General features: G+C 28.4%; 1 protein-coding gene across 3 annotated transcripts in view; it reads left to right on the forward strand.

Moving 5' to 3' along the window:
- Nucleotides 1–5,426: 5,426 nt before the first annotated feature.
- Nucleotides 5,427–12,029, forward strand: part of LOC142323372 (ubiquitin carboxyl-terminal hydrolase 2-like) — a 124,361-nt gene continuing 117,758 nt past the window's right edge. Inside the window, exon 1 of one of the 3 annotated variants that reach the window (XM_075362909.1) lies at nt 5,427–5,680. The gene's annotated coding sequence lies outside the window, so the exon portion shown is untranslated. Of the gene's footprint in view, nt 5,681–5,738; nt 5,893–6,006; nt 6,026–12,029 lie in introns of those variants that run through there. The other 2 variants (XM_075362912.1, XM_075362913.1) reach the window with 2 other exon arrangements.

Consider the following 12,029-nt stretch of genomic DNA (forward strand, 5'->3'; position numbering starts at 1 on the left):
ATGAGTTTTAATCGAAATAGACGATTTATAATTTTTTAATTACAGTTTATTTAAATAAATAATAAAAAATAAATTTTTCTGCACAGAGTACAATTAACAAAAAACACAATGTCTCAGGAATACGTAAAAAAAGTCGATGGTCGCAAAGACGAGTGGAAATCGTTTTTAACAATAATTTATTGTAAACTTTTGTTTGGTTTGTCATTTCAATAGGTTATGCTTCTAAATTAATATCTTATACTAACGTAATGGACAAATAAACTGCAAAGGTTAGTTTTTAATACACAAAACGGTTTAAAATATAAAAAATAAATACAGAATGACCTAAAACCATATTAGGAAATGAGGAAAACAACGCTTGGTGTATTGTTGCCGCAATGACATGAAACTCATGCATACTAATTACTCAGATTATATTTGACCCACCCAAAAAAGCAAAATAAGACCATAAACTACAAATAGGCTAAAACGACGTTTATGCAATAGAACAAAACTTTAGACAACATAACCCTTACAATAATTTGCAGTCTAAGAATGGAAAAATATTTTTAAACAATTACCGCGTGTGTAACTGTTTTAATACAACCCTTAAAAAAGGAGTGATTTCTTCTATGAAACTAATGCTCAGCTCAAATTTTCTGCGAAAACATTTGAAATCATGTAATAATTTTTAAAAATTTAATCCTATACTTTTATTTTTTTCATGTCTTTTAAGTACCCTCCCTAATCATTTTATTTTTAAAATTAATATGCATGAACATTCTAAAAACCATAACTTCACAGCTGTTGACTGTTGTTTTGTGAACGGTTTTGGTAGTTTGAGAAAACAGATGCAGAAAAAGGATTCACAAACATGATAAGAGTGGAGAAAAATCAACTTATTCTTCTTGAAGTCATAGAGAGATTTTTAAATTTAGGACTAAGTATTCTTCCTCTTCGGAGTCATAACAATGAGTTTTTAAATAATAATTTAAAAATTCAGAATTTGCTGTGTTATTGTTTAACGTTTAAATTATATGTGCTTAAATAATATGTGAAATTATTTGAGCAAATTATATGTGTTCAAATAATCTTTGTAAATACTTTCTAAATTGTTATTTATTTTACAAAACCTAATGTTATGATAACTAATTATGTTATGCTGCTTTGATGAAGGTTTCATCATGGTTTCTCTCAATCTGTGCAGGCAATTACTGGGTCAGTTCATTTTTTCAACTGTACAGTAACACACCCAATTTTTGATGTGATCTACATAATGTATTATTTACGTACAGATCAGAAAAACAAATTTGTTTAATGATAAGGATGTCTCTAATAAATAAAGGTTGGTGGATTATAAGAGAAAAATTGATGTACTTTTAATAGTCATGTGGAAGAAGACCATGTTTCATATGCTTGATCTATGAAGACATAAAAGAAATGCTCATTTTCTATTATCATGGCAGATGATATGCTGGTGAATCTGCAGAAACAAACATCTGGTGAATATTTGGTATGAATCAAATAGTCCAATCATGAGCAATTTGGAGAATTTTGGAACCCAACAAAGAAAAGTAGAGATTGGTCAATGCAATGTATTTACAGGTTGATCTGATTTAAAAATTAAAAAATAAATAAGTTTATTCCTAGTTTGTTTAATCTTCATATATTTTTCTTTTAATCTTCTTGTATTCCAATGCTTTATTAGCATTTTTTCTTCACGTTTTTAAACTTTAACCTGTATATCTGCATAATTTTATGAGTAGCCATGCATTCTCCTGAATATGCTTAACAATATTCAACTTTATTTTGAAATTTCTGTTTGACCAATGCATGTTGAGATAGATTGTTTGTTATTTTATGTTATTAAAACGTCTTTTTTTGCTATTACTAATATATATATATATATATTTAAATAATCCACCTAGTACAGAATATTGAGATAAGACATATGTTACCTTAATTTTTTAAGATAAGATATGTCATAGCTCAATATTTCTGTTCTAGGTGGTTTATTTAATAGAATTTAAATATATTTTAACAGTACAGAGTAATAATATGATAATAAACAGTGTATGTTAGCTAATTACAAAATATAAACTTATTCAGCCACTCAAGTACAGAAATAAAGAACACTCACCTTACGTTTTTCTTTCCATCAAAGCACTTTTGGGTTTAAGCCCATCTTTAGTAATTTTTTTTACAAATTATTATTTTTTCATCTTTTCACATTTACATTTTTGGTAAATTTTTAGAAAGATTTTATATATATAAATGTAAACATAAATTCAGCCTAATGAATCTGCAGTCAGAATTTGATGGAGCCATTCTTATAAATATTGTTTAAATTGGTAATACATTGACAAGAAATTTTAAATAAATAAATCAGACAATCAGTACAGTAACAGTACTGTACTGATTTTCTGATTTCATCTAATGTTAATACAGATTAATGTTGAATATAATTTTTAAGGAAATTTTAATTATTAACATTTTAAAATTAAAAAAAAAATTTATTGACTGAACAAATATTTATTCTAAAAATTTTAACTTACCAAAAATGTAAATGTGAAAAGAGAAAAAAATTTTTTTTTTTTAAACCATTACTGAAGATGGGCTTTGACCCGAAAGTGCTTTGATGGAATGAGAAAAGTAAGGTAAGAGTTTTATTTATTTTTGTACTTGTGAAGTGGCTGAATAAGTTTATATTTTATAATTAGCTAGAATTTACATACAGAGGATATATGGACTACAAAAAACTTAATTTAAATAAATTAATATATGTGTTTTATATATATATATATATAACTATATTTACATTATATATTAATATAGATTAATTTCAGTAAAATAATATTTATATAAAATTTATTCTTTGTAAAATAATGCCTGTAATATGATGCCAGTAAAGCATGCCTGCTGCTCTGTATTTATTAATATTTTCCTATGTCAGCAATTCCAATACCTGATCTATAGTAAATTATGCTATGACTCATAATCCTGTTTATTTTTCTATTTTACCTTACACTATGTGGTAATTATTTGTCACAGTTAATCAGAATCATTAATTTTAAATAGTGTCAAATTATGCTTTCTATCATTATTTAAAATTTTTATATTCCTTTGAATGTGGACAGTGCATGTTCTAACAACCCCTACTGTCCAGTCCCCTATTAAAGATCCTGTTGGATACTATATCACCTAAATATAAATATTGAATATTTGTTGAATATTTTACTAAAATGATTCCATTGTATCTTGTTAAAAAATGAAGAGAACTGATGAAAGCATTTCTTCAGAAATTATCTAACCAAGCATTCTTTCTTAAATTCTGATGTTACATGCTGTGATACAAATAATGTCTTTGTTGTTATATGCTCTGATAACCACCTCTTGAGTAGTTTCCACCTGGAGATTCAGTTTGGGACTCCTCTGTTTAAGTCTGAAATATTTTATCCAGGATAACATCATTGCATTACACTACTATTATTAATGAAAACAATTTTGAGGAGATTTTGCCAATAATTTTTAACCAGTTTTAGTCACATAGCACACGACATCCTTAACTATTCACTTTCATTTGTCTGAAATGGATCCTAGAATATTCACAAATTATCACAGGATATCTTGCATATACTGAAATAAGATAGATGTCCTACTGGCATTCTACTACCTTTCAGGATAACTGAAACATCCATACAGAATTCTCCAAATCACAGGAATAATAGAAAGTTCTTAATATTTCTTACAAGTATCCAAAGTATTTACAAAATAACACACACCCATTACTGATATGATCTATTTAAATTTCTGTATTAAATTCTGATATCAGTTGGTGCCTTTACTACTAAACGGGCTGCTGCCTCTTCAGTAGTCATAGGAGTCTGTAGTCTGGTCTCTACCAATTGAGGTGAAACTTTGTATGGCTATTAACTTCTCAGATGAATGTTAGCCCTCTCACCAAAACAGGAGGGGCCTTATAAATCCTAAATTAGTCAGAAAATATAATATGTTATACAGAATAGAATAAGCATTATAGGCCTCAAAATGTGATTGACATTTTTTACATCAGTAATTATATACAATTATGAACTCACCTCCTATTTTGCTGAAATTTCAATATATCTTATTTAGAATCCAAGTTATTCATTACAACTGAAATTATTCATCAGAAACAATTAAATTTCACTTAAACCAAGTTATTTACTCCATAGATAATTTTTAATACAGATTTATCAAAACCTACACCTTAAGCTTAGTTTAATTTAGTTTTAAGTGAATCTAATTTCATTGTTAACTTAATTTCACTGAAACCAAATTGTTTGATTTGAAAATTATGTATATACACTAGTACAGAGTTGAATTACAACATTTTTGGTGATTGTACTGTCTAACTTACAAGGGACATAAATGGTGAAAAGCATTTCCGACGAATAATTTCAATTGTAATGAATAACTTGGTCCAAAATAAGTTATATTACAAATCTCATCAAAATCAGAGGCAAGTCCATAATTTTACCTTTATATCATCTGACAATACTTTTATTAATAAGCTCCTTAACAAAAATACATTGTTACAAAATATTATTTTAATGATGATGAATAAGTTTAGATCTTTGCTGGAAAAAAAATCTAGGATCAATTGATTGGAACCAGCATGCAGTCTGCTACACCTACTGGCTGAGCAATGAATTTAAAAAAATCGATTTAATTGAGAAAAGGTTTTATGTGCATCACAGAATGAAAATTATAAGATTTGGTATCTGCTACCACTATACCACAATCTATTTTCATCACACATGAAGGAGTCTTTTCTATTATTAATTACTTTTCAAAATACTTTGCTTAGACTGTACTTCATAGTACTCTAAAAAAATGGGGAAGCTGGCTGAAATTTTTATTTTTAACTGTCTGCAATAAGGAATGAATGAAATTCGTTCAATCAAACTCAATAAAAATAAACAGAAACAAAAAAAAAATGCTGAATTATTATGCATACCGAAGAAAGGGTATTTAATCGGTTACAAAAATTATTATCACGTTTATATCCTCTATTTTGTACAGCAATTTTGATAGACGGATGTTAGATTGCGATTTCAGTAAAATACAAACAACCTGCGTACGCACACGCCCGAGCACACGACTTAAATAACTGTGAGCGATGTAAACAAAATATTTCCTCTTTATGTGATATGTGCCAAGGTTGCCTTGAATGTCAGAATCAGCAGATGCGTGATGTTAACTCTTATTACACTATACGATTTAGTGAAAACCTTGCCCTATTTAATTATTCCACAATAACAGTTATTGACCTTTCCCTCCCCATAATCCAATCAATAAAACTATTCGTACAGTTTTTACCTACATATATTATTTACATTTTTCCTACAATAGTCATATTCATCATTCAGTGTGGGTGCAGACGAGAATCGTTTTTAAACTCGCTCTGAAGTTTGTGCAAGTAAGTTACAATACGGTTCAGGTTGGCCGGTGAGTTCCAATGACGTCACAGTTCTTAAAATGGATCTGGGTAAGGCTACGCTCTCTTGGCCGGTCAGACGAAAAGTAACAAAATAACATTACGTGCGAATCGGTTTTTTTTACGTTGTCACGCATCACGTTATTTCTGTATCGGTTTGATCTCCGTGGTTGTTATGAAAAGTTCTGTGTAAGTGTGTATTTTCTCAAAGAAAATATTCAGGTAAGACGTAATCAGCTGTGATCTGCCAACTCGTTTAATGTTAGCATAGGTTCTTAAGTTGCCCACATTTTTATTGATATCGCTTTGACATTTGATACTACATTTACGCTACTGATTGTACGTCATATTAAACCTGTTTGTTGCTATCTGTGATAATATTTTTAATGTGGGATTTGGTTACAATGAAAATTATTCATGATGGCCTGTAACACGTAAGAGATAAATTGTTTCTGTATTTCGTTAATTATTTAATCGATTTTCACCTTCAGGAAAATGTGTTTTGAAGCTGTTGTTTATTGTTTAAATGTATTTATAGTTTCTGTTAGTCCGTTTCAAAAATATGTGGTAGGCATGAATTATTTTCTTTTCAGTTTTTCATTTAAATCTTTTAATTTATAATATCGCATAAGTTATATTATATCGACTTACAGTTTGTTTAATTTGTCTGATTTTGTATTTTAACTTTTGTGTCTGTAGTGTAATATAACCTTGAATGCAAAAATTTCCAGTCAAGTATGATGCTATTTTTAAAAAGAACTATGTACCTATTAATTGACATTCTCGAATACGTGTGCAGATAGATATACATGAGGTACGATTAATTTAATTTTGCAGTGCAATGCACTGCAATTTTCAAGTGTGTTCATAGATTTTTTGTAGTCGTTTGACAGTGTACAGGTCAGATGTATAGAATTTTCCGTTGTATTACCTAAGGATTTTTTTAAATGTATATAACTTTGAAAAAGGAATTTGTTAGAAAATATAGTGTTAAAGCTTATAGTAATAACAATAATAATACTAATTGTATTATTTTTATTTTATTTGATAGTATTCATGTAAAAATTATGCTTGTATAATGTTTTTTCTATTCTTTTTCCAATGACATTTTAACTATATATAAGGACTATCCTCTATAATTGAAGTATAATTTCCTCTATTCATCAGTCATATAAACATTACTTTATCAGTGGTAGTAATCACTTTAATGTGTGGGAATACCACTTAAAAAGCATTTAAAACATCTTTATATTACTTAAATACTCATAGATACATATATACACACTCATAGTTATTAGAAGATATAAGCATGTGAGTACTCCATAATAATATTTAAGAGTAAATTGATTAAACTACTTTGCACCATAATCAACTTTCATTCACATACATCTTGCAGCTTAAAGTCATTTGATGCCAAGGAAGTAGTCTGTTTAACCTTACATGAATTAACCTTATGATATTAGAAAGTAGATTATTAAAATTTGGACCATGAAATACAAGTGTCCTTTAAAAGTGCAGTGTGACTGATTTTAATCATATCTAGCTTCCAGTTGAGTTAAGTACATAAGCCAACCCTCAGCCATGCCACCCAAACTTCAAGTAATCTTATAAAACATTGTTAAAACTTAAAAGACATTTGTGTAGCGAGGGGAAGTGTACATAGTGTTTTCATAATGGAAAGGAATAATCCAGTATTTTAACACTACTGATAACTTGCACAAAAAGTTTGTTCTTTTGTTTTTAAATTGGTAAAATTAGTCAGTAAAAAATTACTGATTAGTAAAATTAGTGTCTATATTTAGCATATATAGGAGTTATATGTAAGTTATATATATATATATATATATATATATATATATATATATAATTTATCTTTAAAATGTATCTATGTAATTTATATTTTAAAATCTATCTATATATATACAGGAGGATTGTAGGTTAGAATTGCCAACTTTTACTGTATATTATAGGTTATGTTATGTTACGGTAAGAAAGAGCGACAGCTGCTATATTGTGTAAACTCTACACAATTTCTGGGATTTAAATTCCATTACATTTTGTTATATAATTTTCTGGACATTAAATTGTTTGTTAGGTTATTATTATTATTTAACTGATAAAATTAAAATGATAATACAATATTTTTTTATTATGCAAATTGATATAAGTAGTTGTAATTCTGAATCCTTGTGGCTTAGGTTAAGCAATTTATTAAATTAAAATAGAATATCCCGAAATACTGTAATATTTTAGTTTTTGTTTATTCTTCTAGCAATTGCTGCAGTAAAAAATTACTCTATGTATACCAGTTATTCCATTCTTGTGGATAAATATTTGGGTGGAGTTATCATTTTATTAAATCGTTAAATACATTTACATTTTTTTAGAGTATTATATCAATTAAGGGCAAGGTTGTCCTAATCTGTAGAAAATGAAGAAATTGCTTTGACATTTTATTGAAAAGAAATAAGAAGATTTTGCTATAATGTTTTTTAGTTCCCCTTTATAGTGTGTGAAGGAAATGGAAATATAATGAGGAAAATATAAATAGAAAACTGCACATATAAGTATAATATAGATTTATTAATTGTTTTAACATTTTCAATTAACTATTTAATGATAGTTTATGTTTAAATTCACTGTTTCCACCTACTGTGTTAGGAATATAGGAATTGTTTTGGTAAATGGATACCCACTTTTCCTTGGAAATAAAAGACATGAAAGTGGAAGATTAAAACATTTAATAGCAACTAAATAAAAAAGGTTTTGATTGAAACAATTTTAAGAACTTAAAGAATTTTTTATTTAAAGTCATACATATATTTAAATTTATAATTACGAGATAGGTACAAACATTTTATGCTTAAAAAAAAAATTTTGTTGTTCTAAAATGTGAAGGTAAAGAAGAAAGTGAAGTGTGTGCACAGACAATGATTATTTTTAAACATTAAACAATTTAAAAAATTATTAATTTTAAATAGTTAGGTTTAGAATATACAAATAATTGTAGTGGTGAAAGTAATTATAATTTTTTTAAGATGGACTAGTTAGTTTAAAATATTTAGCCAAAGAAGGTTTTTCATTTGTGTCGAATTGTTTTCAGGTATGCGTGGTTAGCTTTCCTTAGTGAATAGCTAGGTTATTACACAGTGATTCCAGAAATTGTTGTTTTTTTTGGATTGGAATGGCATTTATTTGTTTGTAAATTTCTTGAATTTAACTGTTTCTGCCAATTTTATTATTTTTCAGTATATTCTATAATGTTCAAGTAAGTTAAGTTCTTATTTTTCTTTGTTTATATTGTCTAGTTTGTTGTTTATGTTTCTTTTTTGGTATCTTTATTTATGAAGTGATTTATATATATCAAATCTATAGTAATGTGGATTGCTTTATACATTTGAAGTTGCGTCCTGTCTGAATAAAATATTACTGCGTTAAGTGAAAAAAATTCGTAAAAAATAATAATGTTATATTTATGATTAGCAATTTTTCCGGGTTTTTGGGTCAGAGGTAATTTCTGTAAATAATAAGTTAAATTACAGTTATTGTCAGTTGTGTTAGAAATTTAAATCTTTTTCATTGTATCATATGTTGTGATGTGTGGACAGAACTTTTTCCCTAGAAAAATAATAATTAGTTTTATTGTTACTAGCTGTTGCTACCCATTAGTCGTGGGCAACGGTGACAAATTACTTAGATGTCTTATGGGGTTCGGAGTTTCAGTATATATATATATATATATATATAATGATAACTTATCGGTTGTATGTTAAAAAAATAACAGGAACACAAAATTCTCAAATTCCAAATAAGTCATTAAGCAAATAATAGAAATAAATATGCAGATAAAATATCTAGATCACAAATATTCCATATTATAATTCTTCTAATCTGATCTGTTTAGATTATGGGTTTTTTTTTTTTTTTTTTAGTAGCACTTGATAAACCCTTGCACTGAAGGTATTTCATCACCTTCAAATTATAACTTGGAATATTTGTGATCTAGATATTTTATCACCGTATTTAATTTATATCTATTTCTGTTATTTGCATAGTGACTTATTTGGGATCTGAATACGTATCATCATTCTGTACATAATTCCACAATTACATCAACAAAAAACAAAAAAAGAAATGGAAACTAGTTAATTTAGAAAACAAAACCCTAACAACCACAAAACATCCTACATCCACATTTTGTGGTTGTTAGGGTTTATATTATTCATAAGATCTAAGGTTATACAGTTCACCATCGTACCTAGGATCATTAGTTTAATTAGCCATTTTGATACTTTTATGTTTATATTTTGGATACTGTAAAGAGCCGATTAGTATAGGTTTAAATACTGAAGTTCCCATTGGAGGTTAGGTGTGGCAATAACAGACTAATTGGGCTAAAAGCAAACACCAACTGATGACATTTGTTTTTTGTTTATTTAATTGAAGAACTATCTTAATTGGTGAATTTTGTCAGTTTTCTCCTGTTTGGTTTTTGTATTGTAGTTAGTGGTTTGTTGCCCAAAAACATTTGTGATTATGAGGATTATTTTGTTGTCGTTAATGTAAACCTCTGACTTTTTATTTAGCTGTTTATATATATATATAATATTAATTCTACTTAATACTTGCGAAAACGCTGTTGCTTGGAGATTATGGAATAAGGTAGTTGTCACCCTATTTTATTAATTCTGTACTTGGGTTGATCGGATTAATATAATTTGTATAGTGCAGAGGAATATGATTCCCGAAAGGATCAATTTTAGAAAAAAAAAATATATATGTGTGTTTTTTGTATGATTGTTTATTATGATTTCTAATAGTGTAATGTTCAATACAAAATAGCAGACAATTGAAAGCAATTAAATTTAACAGCTCTTGAAAAGCAAAAAAATTAACTGCATCCCTTATGATTTGGTAGTTTTGCAGCATCGGTTTCTGGGAATTGCATTTTGAAAAGAAGCAGTTTTAAAGGCTGTGAAGCATTCCAATGCTAACAGCCAAACAAAATTTATTAAATTTGTTATTATCTACCAATAAAGTTAAATAATAACACCAGGCAGAAAAATAGTGTTGTACATTTTTGGTTAATGATTTTAATGTTCAATACAAAAAATAACTTTGCCTTAAAAATAAATATTGATTATTATAATATTGTTTTTGTTTCTGTACTGTGGTCAGTTTTTGTAATAGCTTTTGTTTCTCTTTTTTTAATTGTTAAGTATTTTTAAATCAATTTAGATTGTCAATTAATAATAAGATATAATACTTTGCTTATGAATAATATGTAGTACTACGTTTAATTCTGGTGATTTATATTATCAAATTTTTTTCTTATAAAAAATTTGGGTGTACTTATTAATTGTCAGCCTGTTAGTTATATCTTTCTTTGAGGAGGTGAGCAGGTGTTTTTATAAATGGTGTCTGTGAATAAAATTGTCTTTACTGTGCGTCATAATGTGTCTTTAATTTTTATTTCAGTAAGTGTGCCGTAAGTGTTACTTTTTATTTCAGTTTCAATTAATCTGTTTTTACTCTTTTGATAATTTTCTTAATGCCCTGCTAGTTTTGTTGTCTATTTTTAGTTAATTTGGTTTATATTAATAATTAACTACATTATAAAAAAAAAAGTATCATAAAAGCTGGAAGTCATATATATAAAGCCGAAAGTTTGTCTTGCATCGTGCAAGAATAAACTGGCCGACTGATTTCAAATTTGCAGGATACATTTGCATTATCCTTGGGAAGGTTTTAAGCCGTAGATCAACTGACCCTTGGTGGCGAATTTGTCAATTAAAGATGTTCATTAAAGAAGAAAAAGATTAATAACTAATTAAAAATTAAATTAATTTTTGTCACTGTGGCAATAGAAATAAGTTGTGAAGTTTTCCTCATCAAAGGTGTTTTTTTTTTTTTTTTGTTTTACATCAGAAGTGGGAAAATTTGCCTCAACCAAATGCTCAGTAGCCTGTACACATTGGGTATGTGGGGTTCACCACCTACTGCAGTGGGACCCACTAAAAAAACCACTCTCTTACGCAATGTGATGCTGTAATTGCTGTCGGTGGCATAATCTCAGGACCACATTTGTCACAGGCACACCTCACATTCATACAAATATTTACACCTCTCATTCACATTCTATTTACAAATAAATATATATATTTATATACACACACACACTATACATATAACTCCTGACAGTGATGCTAACCCCAGATGGCAAGGCCGTGTCCCCCGGGAGCCATCAATGACGACAATGCAAGGGCACCTCTGTTATCCACCCCCAAGAGCTGGCGCCCCATCAGCACCCTCACCTGACATCTACACTGTCCTCCACATGTTCTTCAATTAATTTTTACTGAAGTACTCCTTGGAACCATTGAACACACATGTTCCAGCCCTCACTGGAAGATATCATCAACTGCATGACACCCTTCGTTGAGTCCAAATCTGGGGTTTCTCCTCCAGCAACCTAGGGCAGTCAAAAAATGTATGCCTTATGGAATCCACTGCACCGCAGTATTGACAGCTATCCGTCTGTCTTCTTTCAATTTTACAGGGGTAGACCCCA

The sequence above is a fragment of the Lycorma delicatula genome, chromosome 4 (genome assembly GCF_047948215.1).
Source record: "Lycorma delicatula isolate Av1 chromosome 4, ASM4794821v1, whole genome shotgun sequence".
Classification (NCBI taxonomy): Eukaryota; Metazoa; Arthropoda; class Insecta; order Hemiptera; family Fulgoridae; genus Lycorma; species Lycorma delicatula.